Consider the following 16489-nt stretch of genomic DNA (forward strand, 5'->3'; position numbering starts at 1 on the left):
CAGGAATGGAATCCTTTCTCTTCCTCAAATATGTTACCTTTTAAACTATCTAATTCAGAAACTGTAAGACTAAAGTGAGGCACTTGGCTTTGCTACTTTTACTCTGAGTTTATTTTCAATATCACGTTTAAGGTCTCTAGAGCTCAAAAAAATAAAATTAAAAAACTGCCTAGTGTATTTCAATTCTGCACAAAATTTCTAACAGGTAAATGTCATCTTACCCTACTGTTATATAAATATATATACATGCACATATGTATCTATGTACACATGGACATATGTGTATATATAGTTTTTATTGTATAGCTACATATATTATATAATTATATATTATATAAGATTATTATATATTATAATTATATAGTATATACAAAGTATGTATATTATATAATTATATTATATATAAAATTATAAATTTTTTTAAAATTATATAAGAATTATATATAAAATATATAAAGTTACCTGGAGATCAACTAGTTTTTAAAATTCTATCATTGCTTTTAATTTTTTTCACCTAGGATGAGATTATTTTACCTTGATTTTTCTAGAACATTGATGCCACTGTCTCAGTTTCCCCACCTATAAAATGAGCACAATAAATTGACCATTTCATTGGATTGTTATAACTTGGGTTGATGGATTCAAAATGCTTAGTATGGCATAGAATACACACCTAATACATAATAACTATTGAAGACATGGCCCTTTTTATGATGGTAGCTTTTTGATGGATGATAGCCTAACCAACCATCTATCTTCCCTCAAGCTTACTGTCTATAGCAAGACTAAAGTGATCTTTTTAAAATGAAAATCTGATCAGTGTAAAGGATGACATTTTGAGTTAAAGAATTATTTTTTGCAAAGGAGTAGAACTGCCTATGCTTTGCAGGATGCTGAGCAGCATGCCTGGCCTCTACCCCTAAGGACAGTAGCACCCTTTCCCCTCACCCCAACTGAGATGATCAAAAATTTCTCCAAATGTGTATTGGGAGTCAAAATCATCCCTGTTGAGTATCACAGCCTCCAATAAAGAATTTTAATGACTTCTCATATGAAACCTAATCTTTAAACCTAACATGGGATAAAATGCTTTCATCATCTTCCCTTGCATAATTCTACAATTATGAAATCAGAGTCTATGCTCCCTTTGAACTTTAAAAAAAAAGTCTGATTCCCTACATATCCAGATATTTCATGCCCCATAGGAGAAATTGTACCACTTTATCCCTCTGTCTAGAACTAGCCTTTCTTCTCCTTCTAGTATATTCAAATTTTAGCAGTTCTCATATTTTAGTGTGGATGAATGAGAATCACCTGGAGGGTTTGTAAAAACAGAGTGCTGGGTCTCAGCAATACAGTCTCTTATTCAGCAGGGCGGGGCCTGAGAATTTGCATTACCCACCCATCCTCGGTGGTGCTAAGAATTAACTCCAGACATCTGGGATGGTAGGCAAGTACCTTATCATTGAGCTATATCCTCAGCCCTGAGGATTTGCATTTCTGCGGGATGCCCAGGTGTTAACCATACCCTTTGAGAACCAATATTTTAGCTCTTCAGAGACTCCTCCTCACCCTTAAGACTAGGGTTATTTCATTTAGGACATTGGCCATGATTGCCACAGGCAGTTTGCTCTCCTCTGTTTTCATAGCTCCTTTTTATTACAGATGTTGACCTCTTGCCCTATCACTCATTTGTTCATCTGTCTATTGCTCTTGCTTCCTGGGAACTTTCCACTGAAAGTTGCATCCACCCTAAAGCCTAGCATACTTCCAGCCCAGTGTAGATTCTCACAACCCATTTTCCTCAATAAGGATCAATCAGATCCTAAGAGCTTGAAAATCCTTAGATCTCCTTCAGCAAAAAATCATGACCTATTTACCTGGAATCGTTAACTTCCCATTTTCATCATTACACAGGCCGGTGGAAGATTGTATAAACAAACTAAGGAGGGAAATATGGCCCACTTATTCTTTTCCAATTGTTGTTCATTAGAAACATGTATGTTTAGTAAGAAAAGCTTCTTATTCCTGGGGAAGTTAGCTTTGAATGCATCATACTTTCAATTCTGTAGAGACTCATCACACTCACCTGCTATGCTCTGGCAGGAACTGACCTGAGGGCAACAGCCCTCCTTTTACAGCATCATGAGGATTTATGACTTCAGGCCCAGCAGGAGGCCCTGCAGACCCACTACCTCCATAGCCTTTGGCACTAGCAGTGGCTGGGTGAGTTTAACTAGCTGACCTGAAACTGGCACCTCAGAAAGGGATGTGCTGCAGCCGGAAGTCATTTTCTAGATAAATAATTCAGGTAGAATAGCCTCTGCCAGACTATTTTATCAACACGGTTGGCTAGCCAAGTTTAAAAATCATTATCTCCGATGGTAAAGAGCAAAGTTTTATGGGTAACTTAAGAGGGCTTAAAGAAATCAGAGTATGGATTCTTATAAAATGTGAACAACTCTCTGAGATTTACAGGAATTTGATCTAGTAGATCAAGGGCACTGGGCTTAGAAAGCCAGTCATGGGTTCAAACCACGGGTCCACTCCTTACAGTCTCTGCAAATGCAGAGGTTTGGTTTACTTACAATAATGGCTATGTTCGTTGAATATTTATCATGTTCAAACATTGTGCTGAGATTTACATATAGCATTTCATTCTCTCCCCACTAAACAGTTGTGGAAAACATAAGCTCAGGCAGATTTATAAATGACAAAGACCACATGGATTGTAAATGTCAGTAAGGACTTCCTGTCAGAGCTGTTACCTCCAAAAGCCATGCATTCCCCCACCCACCATGCTCTGCTCTCTCTCCTCTTCTAGCAACTCCTTTAGATCATATGAACCACAGATGGATTCAGGGTTGTGAAAGACACGTTTGAAGCACCAATCAACTGAAAGGCGTCATTATTATTGTTTTCTTTTTTCTTATAGAAAATGTTTTCAATTCCCTGCCCTCTCTACTATATTCTTTCCTAATTCTTATAGAGCATTTTTTTTAAAAAAATCTCATCCACTTGGCTTTAGCACAGCTACCTTAAATTGTTGTTGTATATTTCTACAAGCAGAAAACATCATTTTTGCAAACAGTTTACTAAAAATAACAATGATAAGAGTCATCTTTCATTAAGGACTTCCTAAGTGGCAGACAATTTCTAAGAACTTAGCATGTATTGTCTTATTTAAAACTCAGACACCCTATGTGGTGCTTGTCTTTGTAACCTGCATATTACAGAAGAGAAAACTGAAACATGAATAAGTTAAATAACTTGACCAGGGTCATGAATCTAGGAATTAGAGAGGCCAGGATTCGGGCAGGTCCGCATGATTATCTGAAAGCCAGTTGACAATTTAGAGTCATCATCTGATAGCTTTGTTTTCAGAAAAAAAATGTATAGAATACAAAAAAAAAAAAAATCCAGAAGCAGAAGCATTCAACATTTAGTGCACATAAAATCCACCTGTCACCTTATTAAAATGCCGATGTCCAGGCCTGGCCCTCTGAGTTTTTGATTCAGAAGGTCTTTGGAATACAGTCAGAAGTCTGCCTTTTAATAAGCAGTTTTATAAAGCACGTGGTTTCAGTGAGGCGATTCTCAAGCAGGTTGTCTGCAGATTGCACTTTGAGAAACACTGAGAGAGATCAAATATTTCTTTTGCTGAGTTGAAGAAAGTTTTGATATCAAAGACAAGTTATTCATGTGAAGATTCTTCATGACTCTAGTCCCTTTCCAAATGATTTGACATGCTAATCAATGACAAAATATTTGTTAATTTATTGAGTGAAAAAATGCAAAAGCAGAAAACTATACTTTCTGTCTTCAAAGGTAATATAATCAGGGAATGTTAGCCATAAAAGTAGAACTCTTGTACACTCACCTGAATATTTGCAGTTTTGTTTTGTAAAACGTAGGCTTTGAAGTTTCTCTCATTTCTCTTTCCCAGGCTGTAGCACTCAGCAGGAAGCCTTGTCTTATGCTGCAGTACTTAGAGATTCCACCAAGAGAGCTCAGTCACGGGAGATCCTCAAAGGAAGTCTTCGGCTGTGACAAGAAAATGTCTGTGGGCAAGACCCAAGTTTGTGGTTCTACCCAGGGTCCAAAGCACAGGGCACTGAGCCCTCAGGAACTGGAAGTCTGTACAGTCTCTACACAGGCAGTTTGCCCATGCATCTCTGGCATCTGGTGGATGTTGGGTGCACTGTTGTTGAATGACAATGAGTTTTAAAAAAAAATAACTTCTAATACAAACCTCGGATTTGGACCTAATCTCATTCACAGAATTTTTATTTTTTACCAACAAGAACAAGTTGAAAGGTTTTAAAAGCAATAGAACTGAGGGCAAGCTTTTCCATGTTCAGTCTATAGAATAAGGTGATTTTCAAAACTTTCAAAATAAAAGCTTCCTTGGAATTTGAGCCTCCCAGAGAAATCCCCCAAACAGTGAAAGACACAAGTGGTCAGAAGGTAGCAAGCCTCCTGTCTCTGCGTGACCATTCTCTGCAAGCCATCTGCTACACACACTGAAAAACACAAACCAGCACAGAGTGAAGAGGGATCAGGTGGGGCTTCTAGAGCTGTATCACCCTAGCGACAACTGGTGTGTCCCTCTCCTCCTTGTCCTCTTCTCCATTAGGCAATAACATTTGAGTTGGTCCCAAAGTTTCTGGTTCTTGCTGGGCTCAATCACTTTGTGTCATCTTGACACTTGCACTTATCAACCGCTAGGCTGATTCTACACAGCTGTAATTGGCCTTAACACAGGGAAGAGAATCCATGCACACATCTTCCCCTGGCAGTTGAGCAAAGACTCTGAGTAAAACATGAAACAGCCCCAAACAGCTAATCCAAGTCCACCCTTCCCATGGTCTCAGAGGTTGTAAATAAAGCACACAAGACCATGCAAATGAGCAAAAAATGAGATAACAGTGAGTCAGATCATTGCACAACTGAGATTGTATTATATTATATTTAATAGCTATTTTCATCACCCACAATTTTGTGTGTGTGTTAAAAACTAGTCACCAGAATTTGCAAATAAAAAATGTCTCTTCCTCACCTTTCCTTTTAAAAATTCTTTACTGTTGAAATCAGCCAATGACTTTGTCATGTGCATGAAGGAATCGGTTGAAACAGAAAATAAACTTATTTGACAAGTGATGTTTCATTGATCTGAAAGAAAGATGTTGCAAATTATCAGAGGGAAAAAACTCATTAATGTTAATTACATTCTCTCCATAACCATTAACATAAAAGATGTTGAATTGCCAAAAGATTCTGAGAACCCGCACCACTGGTTCTGATTTTTCCTTGGAAGGGTGGAGGGGTGTGGTTGGCCCACCACTGTGATCGGAAGTCTTGGCCTCTCTGGGGTCAGTTAATTATAGAGAAACTTCTCAGCAAATCTGGGTCCTGACTCTATACTCTAAGTAATTTTCAGTGAAGAATTGTTAGGTAGCCTTAAAAGAAGAAAATATCTCAAATAAAATTGGGGTGAGCTCTAGGGTAACCCTCTTAAGGACAGTGGTTTGTGGAAGCCCTAGCTTAACCCAGCTTTCCTTCCCACTATGTCCACCGTGGGCCTTTCATCCCTTCAAACTGTTTACAAACACTTTTATCCCAGACCATTGTTTTTTTCACGGGCACAGATATTGGCTGGGTCAGCCTTAGCTAGTGATGCAGAATATTAAGAAGGCCACTTAGAATTCAGAACTTCAATCCTGCATCAAAAATCTCAGAAGCATTTTACAAGCCAACAGGCAGGTGAATGTCACAGGCCCTTACAAAGAACAAACTGGTACAGTTGATACAGGGGGTCTCACTTGATGGCTCTCCTTTCTGAGATGTTAATGCTCCTTCACCCTATGAGCCTCACACTTGAAGCTTATGAGGAATGTGGCATGTTCTGGAACTGGAAGAAAGACGCTTACCTGAGAGGACACTGAGAAAGATGAACAAAAGAGAAGAGAGGACCTCTGAAACATTTAAGCAAGTCTACAACTTTGACCTGACGGAAACATCATTGCTTGCTCTCATAATGTCAATGAACATCATCAAAAGTCCTGGAGGTCAATGATCATTTCACTTCAAATGGCTAGCACCTAGAACAGAGCCTGGTCTGTGATAAGCAATCAACAACACTTATTAAATAACATGAAGTTCTCAAAGATTCTGCCAGTCAGACTGGGCTCTGACTGGGTGATGTTATTGTAGGGTCCTAGGAAGCCACAACTACTGATGAGGACTGGCAGTGGTTTATCAAATACAGGTGATTAGAACAGTCCACTTCACCATGGTAACAGAGAGTGCAGGTCCTTCCCTAAACCTTTTTTGGTCTAAGTTCTAAACAGTTGTTGAGATTACTGTTGAGTTTTTTTTTTGTTTTTTTTTTTTTGTTGTTGTTGTTGTTTTTAAAGAGAGAGACAGAAAGAGAGAGAACTTTAATATTTATTTTTTAGTTTTCGGCGGACACAACATCTTTGTTTGTATGTGGTGCTGAGGATCGAACCCGGGCCGCACACATGCCAGGTGAGCACGCTACCGCTTGAGCCAAATCCCCAGCCCTACTGTTAAGTTTTAATAATAAATATGTAAGCTTCAAAAGTAGCACATTTTCAATGTTTTACTTTAGTCATTTTACCTTACATGAAAAACACTTCCAAGAACTCCCCATGCTTGGACATGGTTTAAATGTGTCTGTCCTCCAAGAGCTGACATGTCAGGAGCCTGGTGCTCGGAGTGGTACTGTTGGGAGGTGGTTGTGGAGCCTAGAAGAAGTGGAAGCTAGTAGGAAGTCACTGGGAACGTTGTCCCTGGAAGGAATCGACACACTTCTCTTAGGATTCCGGTTAGTTCTCATGAAAGGATGGTTGTAAAAGAATGAACCCCACCCCTGAGTGACTCTTGAACTTCCTGTGGTGACATGTGAGCACTCCCTCTAGCACATGTTCCTGCCATGATGCCATCTGGGAGCCCTAACTTAAAACCCAGCTTTCCTTCCCACTATGTGGGAGCCTACTACGTTGTGATACAGTCAGGTGAGTCCCCACCAATGTCAGTATAATGCTATTTGGTCTTTCAGAATCTGAAACAATGAGCTAAATAAACCTTTTTTCTTTCTAAAGTTTTCAGCCTTGAGTATTTCATTATAGCAACAGAAAACAGACAATACATTTTGCAATATGGTTGGCCTCCAACCCACAGAGTATTAGCTCAAAATTCCCCAACCATGATGTTACTACATAGTACCATTCTAGTATTTTTTTTACTTTTTAAAATGTTTGTTCTTTTTAGTTATACATGACAGTAGAATCATTTTTACATAATTGAAAAGGCATGGAATATATCTTGTGCTAATTCAGTTCCCAGTATCTTTCCTTCCCCTTCCCTCCTCCCAATCCCTGCTCTCTTCCTTCTATTGATTTTTTTGCCATTTACCCAGGGTTTTTTAAAAATTAATTTCTTGTGGATGTACAAAATGGTGAGATTTACTGTGGTCTATTCATATATGTGCATAGGAAAGTTATGTCAGATTCGTTCCATGGTCTTTCCTTTATTTAAACAATAGATTTAAAATGAAAAAATGAGTGTAAAGATAAGAAACAAAACTCTTATGACTAAATACATTACTCCATAGACATTTAAAGTTTTAATTAAAAAAATAAAGATATTATTTATATGCAGTAAATGTACTTAAAGTTCAATGTATCTTGACGAATGCATAAAGTCACATAGAATATTTACACTCCTCCCAAATTTCCCTCAAGCATTTTTGTTTTCAACCTCCTCCCCCAAACTCTGACCTAGGGTAACCACTAATTTGCTTTTATCACTATAGTTTTGTCTTTTCTAGAAATTTACATAATTAGAATTGGTATATATACTCCCAAAGACTATATCTTTCATGTTGGTCTCCTCACACCTAGCACAATGATATTGAGGATCATCATGTTACCTATATAAGTAGTTTATTCCTTTTCATTTCCTGGGAGAATTCCACTGTATAAATATACCACCACTTGATTATCCATTCACTGGTTGATGAATATTTGGATTGGTTTTAGACTATTATGAATAAAACTGCTATAAACATTTGAATTTAAGCCTTTGCATGAATACTACATTTCTACTTATTTTAACAGATACCTAAGAGTACAATTGCTGCATTATATAATACATTTAAGTTTAACCTTGTAAGACACTGTCATACTGTTTTCCAAGGTGGTCTACCATTTTTCATTCCCATTAGCAATGTGTAAGAGTTCTACTTGTTCTATATTCTTGTAATTGTTGAGAGCCACAGCCAAGTCGGGATGGCGCCTGGCATTTTGCCAGAAGGAGTGGTTGGGAGATGACGCCAGCGAGCCATTGGGATGATGGTGATTAAGTTAAGCTGTGTATAATTACTGGGATGGTGACTGATTGCTGTAACTGGATGATGCTGGATTGGGGCAAGCTATGTATTCAGTTGCGTATGTGGACCTCTGCTGTCCGGCAGTGGGGTGGCTCCTGCTGCCTCGGGTGCCCGCTACTTTTGAGTTCTAGCGGAGTTCTCCTTGGGTTCCCGTTGGTTCTCTTGAAGTTTCCGTGGAGTTCTAGAGAGTTCCCGTTGGGTTCTGGCAATAAAGTAGTTCCTATTTGAACCTACAAGTGGCTCATGACTTCCCGGTTATTTTGTGCCCAGCCAGACTGTGGCATTTGCGGCAGCAATGACAGATATCTTAATTTCTGTATTCTAGTGACCATTTCTGTGAGGTAGATGAGAACTTGGGTTTGTGAAGAATAGTGCCACTATGGTTATATTATGGTCTCCTTCTTTCTGTAAACTATGGAAAATTTCATGAAATAGGGTGAAACAGATATGGAGATGGCGATGGTGATAATATTGGATATTTAACAGAAGAAATCTTAAGGGTTAGCTATTTACCTGCTAAGGCAACACTCCAGCTTATGTTTTATGTGAGGAGGGGTTGAAGCAGGTGAGGATGAGGGGAAAACAAAAACCCCTACATGAAGGACAGTCCCTGGACAACATGGTAGTGTACATTCAGTGTGTTCTCATTAACTTCTTACCTCCTTGCTTATATTGTTCTCAGATTTAACAACCAATACCCCTCCACCATCACCAAAATCTTTATTGCACTGAATTACTTATTTACTCCTGCATGATAAATTAGTCAAAGCTTAGTGACTTAAAACGGTAATACTGTCTCACAATTTTTGTGGTCAGGAGTCTGGGCATGGCTTAGCCAGGCTTCTGGCTCAGAGTTCCACAATAAGCTGCAGTAAAGGTAACAGCTGAGGCTGTGGTCTCACCTGAGAACTCAACCAGGGAAGGAGCACTGCCAAGCTCACTCATGTGGTTATTAGCAGAATTTAGTTCCTTGGAACTTAGTAGTAGTTTTTTACTGGCTGGCATCTGCCCTCAGTTCCCACCACTTAGGCTTCTTAATACAGTAGCTCACAAGTGATGGCTTGCTTCATCAAAATTAGGAAACAGAAGAGAGAGTGCATGTTTGTGTAAGGGGAAAGTCACAGTCTTCTATAATCAAATCCATCACTTGTGTGAGTGATGTTCTATTCATTAGAAACAAGTCACTGGTTCCAGCCCCCACACAAGGATGAGTGCTAGAACGTAGGGCTCATTGGGAGCCATTTTGGAAATGTCTACCAAAGTCAGGAGTAGGGTAAAGTGAGCACCATACCTAGGGGTGCAAAATTGAAAGAAAGACTTGTTCTTGCACATCCCTGAGAGTGAATCCCTCTAATCTCCTCACACACTCACCTTAGTCCTGGTCCCATTGCCTGCGAATGTAACCAAAGCACTAATGGTGACTTCTGATCACTCAGTCAAGGCTCCCTGCTGAGACACCCAGCCTGAGCCTGTCTTCAAAGGCAAAAAGGTCCCATCCTGCACACTGTTCCCAGTGGGATGCTCTCTTGAAACCTGGCTACTTTGTGTTCTAGTCCTTCAACATTTTTTTTTTGGGGGGGGGGAATATCATATAAGCCTAAGACATTTAATAATTAGTACCTTATTCATTTATAATCTATATATTTAGAGTAGTATTTATCAGAATATAAACCATATGGCAGACTCACTGAGGATGCTTTTAAAAATGCAGATTCCTGGGTTTCTCCTAGACTCCATGAATCAGAACATGAGAGAGAGCATCCCAGGTGATAGATAAGCTTACAAAAGTGCCCTTTGCCTTTAAGTAGTGACTTCAGTAGACATATGCTTTGACTCTAAACATGTGAATTTCTGTCTAGCAAATTTGGCAAAAATTTAGCGACAAACTGCATAATGACAGCAACTTTTTGGGTAAGGGAAATCTCTCTCTGAAAACTCTCAATATCCCATGTAAATAAACTATCAGTTTTACTCAAAAGTCAGGTAGAACCAATGGTATCGTGATAACACAGTTTTTGAATCTGCTGGAATGATTTCTTTTCCTTAGAGTTGGCATTACTAAATATGCATTACGATTCCACAGAATGAATGCTGCCTGGGTTTTCACTACCAGTTCCTATTTTGTGATGAACGCCATAGGAACATGCCCAAGAGTTCCCGCACCTTTTCAATTAAAATGAGTTGCTAATTGCGTCAGTGCTTGTAGAGGAAACCATTATATCAGCCTCATTGACTCGGCTTTCCCCCCTAAATTGCAGTCAGTTGCCTGAAATGTAATCAATCCCTATTTTGGAAATCAATCCCTTGTCTGCCTCTGCAGAACTGTTGCTCATTTTTCTGCATGTTAGAGCTGTCCTACTGCAGCAGGTACACGATGGACTCAGGTTGGAGGAAGAAGAACTTCCTGTAGCTATTGAAAACCACAGCTTAGGTGCAGAGTTGGAGGCAAATTACCAAACTGTAATGGGGCCAAACACTCAGATGCTGCATGGTGTGATTTCCTGAGCATCCTCTTGGCTCATGAAGCATGGCAGACCTGAGGGCAACTGAGTACCTGTTTATAAATAGAAAGTCCTAAAGAAATGAATTCCCTACTTTAAAAATAGTGTAATGAGTCCAGAAGGACAAACAAAATGACTTCACAGATATCATTGAAAGTCAGTGATGTTTCAGAAGTCCAGTTTTGTATAAGAAAACAAAACCGCCATTATAAATATATTACTCATTTAAATTCAATAAACATGCATTATGTATTGCATATGTGTTTCAGTGTGTACTTATGTAAGAAAGCAAAGCTCAGAAGGTAAAGTCCCATATTTCAGAGGTCTGTTTGAAGTACATCTAAAACCAGATAAACCAAGAGGTGTTGGCAGAGTGGGGCAGGGCTCAGAGGGCTGCTGAGAGCTTAGATGATGGAAAAAGGCAGACAGAGATGTAGCTCCATTACCTGACTAAAAAATCAGAGGGCTGAAAAAGTCAAGAGATATAACAAATGGGTTGTGACTAGGATGATGCAAATGTTAGGAAATGCACTAAGGCAAACATGAGTTAATATTAAAAGAATATATATCTCATACATATATTTGAAATACATTTAAGTTAAATGACCCTTAATGTTTGGAGGAGAAGGTCAGGTATAAGATTCAAGCCATTTAGGTTCTTTTCTACAACAGATTTGTGAGAATACACAAAACAAGAAGTCATTTTAAGAATGTAGCAAGGATGGTGGAATGTGATAGACATCATTATCCAAAGTACATGTATGAAGACACGCATTGATGTCAACATACTTTATATACAACCAGAGATATGAAAAATTGTGCTGTATATGTGTAATAATAATTGTAATACATTCTGCTGTCATTTATTTTTTTTAAAAAAAAATCAATAAAAAAGAATGTAGCCATACTTCTTAAGAGACTCTATACAAAAGCATAGAAATTTACAAATATTTAGAGATGTTTTCAAATTTATACGCTTAAGTATCTCATGGGGAGATGGGTTACATTAAGTGGGTTCTTCTCACCCTGTTTTGTCATATGGCACATATTTGCAATACCTGAAGGCCGAGGGAATAGTAACAGTTAACTCATGTTTACAAGCACTTAGGTGTGACTGAGGTACAGAGAACCTGTAGACACAAATAGTAAGAGACAAGACTAGGAAGAAATTATGGCTGGGTCATGAAGAAACATCAATAAGCTTTAATGAGTAGATAATAGGGAGTCATTGCGCCTATCTTTAGCAGGAGATTGGCCTGAGAACATGCTGGGAGAACGGTTCTCTAATACTGATCAGGGCGAGCCAGAGAAGGAAAAGAGGGAATCAGGGAGGCCCTTCCAGGGTCTGCCTTAACATTGCAGGAGCAGGAATGAGGAGGACTGAACTTGGGAATGAAATGTAGGGAGGCAAAGCAAAGGATCTGGGGACAGAAGAGTCCATGACTCCAGCTGGGTGGATGTGCACGATGGAGGAGACTGATGACAGGGAGACCAGGGTGAAAGCACAGGGAAGATGCCCATCAGAAGAACTGCTGATTTGGGGACAGTGAAGGAATGTCTGGTGTGTGGCAAGTTGAGTTGAAGGTCCTAGCATTTTACAGGTTTTGATATAGGTGCTCCAGTTCACGAGAAAGGTCAGCCATGGGGGTGGTGAAGAGATGAGAGGAAGGCAGCCCCCCAAGGAGATCCAACAGCCAGGGACAGGACCTGGGGGCAGGCAGGAGGTAAGTATGGAGCTCTGGAGAAGCCAGGAGTGATCATGCAGTGATAGGAGGACAGCCAACCTCACAGAGACCCACAGAAGAGGGACATTGAGAAAAGGAAGGGCTAATAACCTTCATTAGAAAGATGAAGACTAAGATGAGGTTATGGGGATTGTTGGTGAGCTTAAAAAAGATTCCAAGTGGGAAGGAGCAACTGGACTCTACGGGTGATGGTTGGGTTGGGGTGAAAATGCAGAGGACACTCCAGTGAATGTCAAAAATGTTTACTCAGCATCCATTCAAGTTTCTGCACTTTTTCCACTCTACTCGGTCTGCCTAGACATTCCCATTTAATCCCACTTTCTCCATTCGCTTCTACAGAGCATCTCCTGGCCACCAAGATGGGAGGCACTTTCAAAAGCTGATACCAGCTAAACGTGTTAATGGAGTCTCGTGATGAAATTCTATCAGGCAGAGCATATTGTTATTGCAATATATTTTATTACTGTATTAGTACATGTTATAAAATATGTACTTATGAACAATTACTGCTACAATTTCATATATCCAATCCATTGATGCAGGAATGTGTAGCAACAGTCATTTCTAGTAAAGAAATTGAGATGAGTAAAGGTGAAATTCAAGATTCTATAGCATGTGTGAAATGAAATGATCCATTTTAAAGACCAGATATAACTACGTCACCATAGATACACTTCGATTTAAGACAAACCATTCCATGTATAACTGTTAAGAATACATTAAAGCTAGGGAATTAAAGTCAAATGAAATTCTCCTAACAAAACGTCAACTGTTTCATCCACAAAGAACAGCAGGAAGCCTTTTGATTTCTTTAAAGTCTCTTCTTTTTTGTCTAATGGTTTAAAACCTATACTAATTTCAGAAGATGTAAGAGATGATTATAGTCAGCACTTGGAAAATGAGAAAATGAATGATTTAAGATGGAGACTATATTAAAAATAATCTAGTTCTCATAGAAATTATCATCCCAGCAAAGATCTGGGAGGTAAAAGAACAGTAAAATCTTGTGCAGAACAGAGATACAGGAAAAATTTTATAGTGAGAAAAAGATGAATCCATTAAAGCAGGAACCATGCTGTTTATTGTGATAAATCATATTAATAGAACTCTTCTTAACAAAATATTCAATTGAAACACAAAGGAAGTATAAATAAATCAGGATTTTAATTGACTGCCTTTGCTTTTGGGTTTGAGAAGACAGTGCCGAACCTTCACAGCTGTGTCTAACAACTGCAAACACATGCTATGTCAGGAAGCACTGTGTGCAGCACTGTTTATGAGCAGGTCCTGAAGAATAGCATGTTTCCAAAGAGGAAGTAAACATGAAAATCTAAACTTTGCTCAGAATGATATTCTAATGAAAAGCAAATGATTAATTCAGTTTCATAAAACCAGTCAAACCAGTTTCACATATTTTCTTCTAGCTCACTTATCAGGCACTTACTGAGTCCCAGCAAGCAGACAGGTCCTATGGTAGGCATAAAGATTTTCTATGCAATAATATATGTCTATTTAGGCTATCAGTGCTACTTACCTTATAAACTTGGGGAGTCATTGCTGCAGATTGCAGGCTGCTCTGGTGTGAGCTCTGAATGAGGATGTTTGCTTGGGGTCCTCTGCCTTTGCAGGACCCAGTACAGTTGAGGAACAAAATGTAGAGTGCTAATAAGCTTCCAGGGGCCCACCAAAAGATCCTTCTTCTGCCATGACACAGATCATTGTGTCTGTATAGTCATGTGAGTTTTTGAACAGAACTAAGTTTTATATGATTTTAAAAGCATTCCCTGATCAGAAATATCAGTTTGACCTTTTTCTCTCAATGCTTGCTTCTTAGCTGAGGTGCTCAATGAAATTGTTGAGCACACAATTATAGGGAGCTGATCACCTAAGGCAGAATTCTAGGTATAATAGTTAACAGCTATATAACTGCATGTAGGGGACTCCACCTCTGTGCCTCTGCTTCTCACCTGTGAGGATAACCCTACATTGAAGAGCTTTAGAGGATTACCTCCAACGTCTAATATTGTACACATTTATTAATGTTAGCTAATTAACCTGGGTTTAAAAGTGTGAAAATGGTGACAGTGGAACAACTAATGCTTGATATTTTTTATCATTTACATGGCACTTTTATTATATGATCTATATGATGAAAAGTTAATTTAAATGAGTTCATAAAAGAAAAAGTTTCTCATAGCCATCAGTAAATAAGCTCTTCTTGTCTTCTATTTCAAACTATTAAATTTTGTAAAATGCATTACCAAAGAGGAATGGAAATGAGTGAAGAAATGGGAGGTCTCCAAATTAGAATTTACTCAAATGTCCATCAACAATAAAAAGGCTAAGTAATTGGGGCTTTAATGTAGACAGTGAAATGTTAACACAGCAATGAAAATGATGAGACATAGCACACAATGCCATGAATGAATGGTAAAAACAACATTGTATGAGAGAAAAGAGATCCAAAAAATATATAAAATTATTCCATTTACAGAAAGTTCAGAAAGTTTGATTTTGAGTGATACCTAGTGATAGTCATGATAACAAGGGCTGGAATTACTGTGGCATGGAGAAGCTGGTGAAGGAGCATGTGGGGATGGGAATGAGGGACGTCTGAAACTCTGCCAATGTCTCATTTCTTGGTCTGTACAGAGAATACCTGAGTGTTGGCTCATAATAATTTGTAATGCTATCTGTTTATGTCTTGGTTACTTTTCTTTCTGCATATTATAATTTACCAAAAAAAGAAACTTAAAATCGTGTCAGATTTAAATTTATGATTGTTTAATAAATGAAAATTAAATTTTATGATGAAAGCTATTAGGAACCTAAGCTTTGTGTTAGTGCTGTCAATGTCTTGGTCTATCCGAATACCCACTGTCGGCAGCCTTTTCTGCACATCTCCCTCCAACTCTTTATTCCCCTTGCCAGCTCAGTTCCCAGCATCTTCCAATCATCAAAAATTGAAGGACAACTATAAATAAATGGAAGTGACTGCAATGCACTAAGGATATTCTCACAGGGCACATAAGGGATCTCATTCTGCTTAGAAGTAAGGAATGAGACCTGGGTAGTCAAGATGATGAAACACACTGTTGAGAAATGCTCTTTTTGATGAGAAAAATGACAGACACATGTTCTAATTTGGAGAGTCTGCCCATCTTCTATTTCAGACGCTAAGTTCACTTAGCTAACCTTTTTGCAGAGACAGGAAAAAGACTTGGATAATAATAGCTCAGTACAAGTCCATCCCCATGTTCCAGATAATGGCTCACAGCAATTCTGTTGATGTATTTGTTACATTTTCAGCAAGGAAAGCTTTTTCTGGCCTGCACTTAATGACATGGAAAATACCTGCTCTATAATGTTGACCTCTTTAAGAAACCACTTACATGTATAATAGAAGAGAAGCAAGTTAAACAAAATTTATAAAATAAGAGAAGAAAACTGTTTTAGGACAACAGTCTGTGAGGCCATCATTATTGCCCACTGTAGGGACCAGAGTGCCATATATGTTCTACCTCATTGAAGTCTCTCTCTTTTATGATGATATGGAAGGGTTATCAACCTAAGGATTTATGAGGATGATGAATGGAGGAATATTAAACTCATATAAAACTGCAGTTGTACAATTTTGCTATACTTTGACCCTTTTGAAAGCCAGAGAAGAAAGAGTCCAGTGAAATTCATTTTATTTTTTTATAAGGAGATTGTTAGCGAAATTGTTCTCCACACCACACTGGGAATGTTCAAGTATCAGAACCAACACCTGCCGGTTTCCCCTATGATTAGAGTTTGTCTTATAGACACTGTGACTCAAGCAACTGTCT

Source organism: Callospermophilus lateralis, chromosome 12 (genome assembly GCF_048772815.1).
Source record: "Callospermophilus lateralis isolate mCalLat2 chromosome 12, mCalLat2.hap1, whole genome shotgun sequence".
NCBI classification, from domain to species: domain Eukaryota; kingdom Metazoa; phylum Chordata; class Mammalia; order Rodentia; family Sciuridae; genus Callospermophilus; species Callospermophilus lateralis.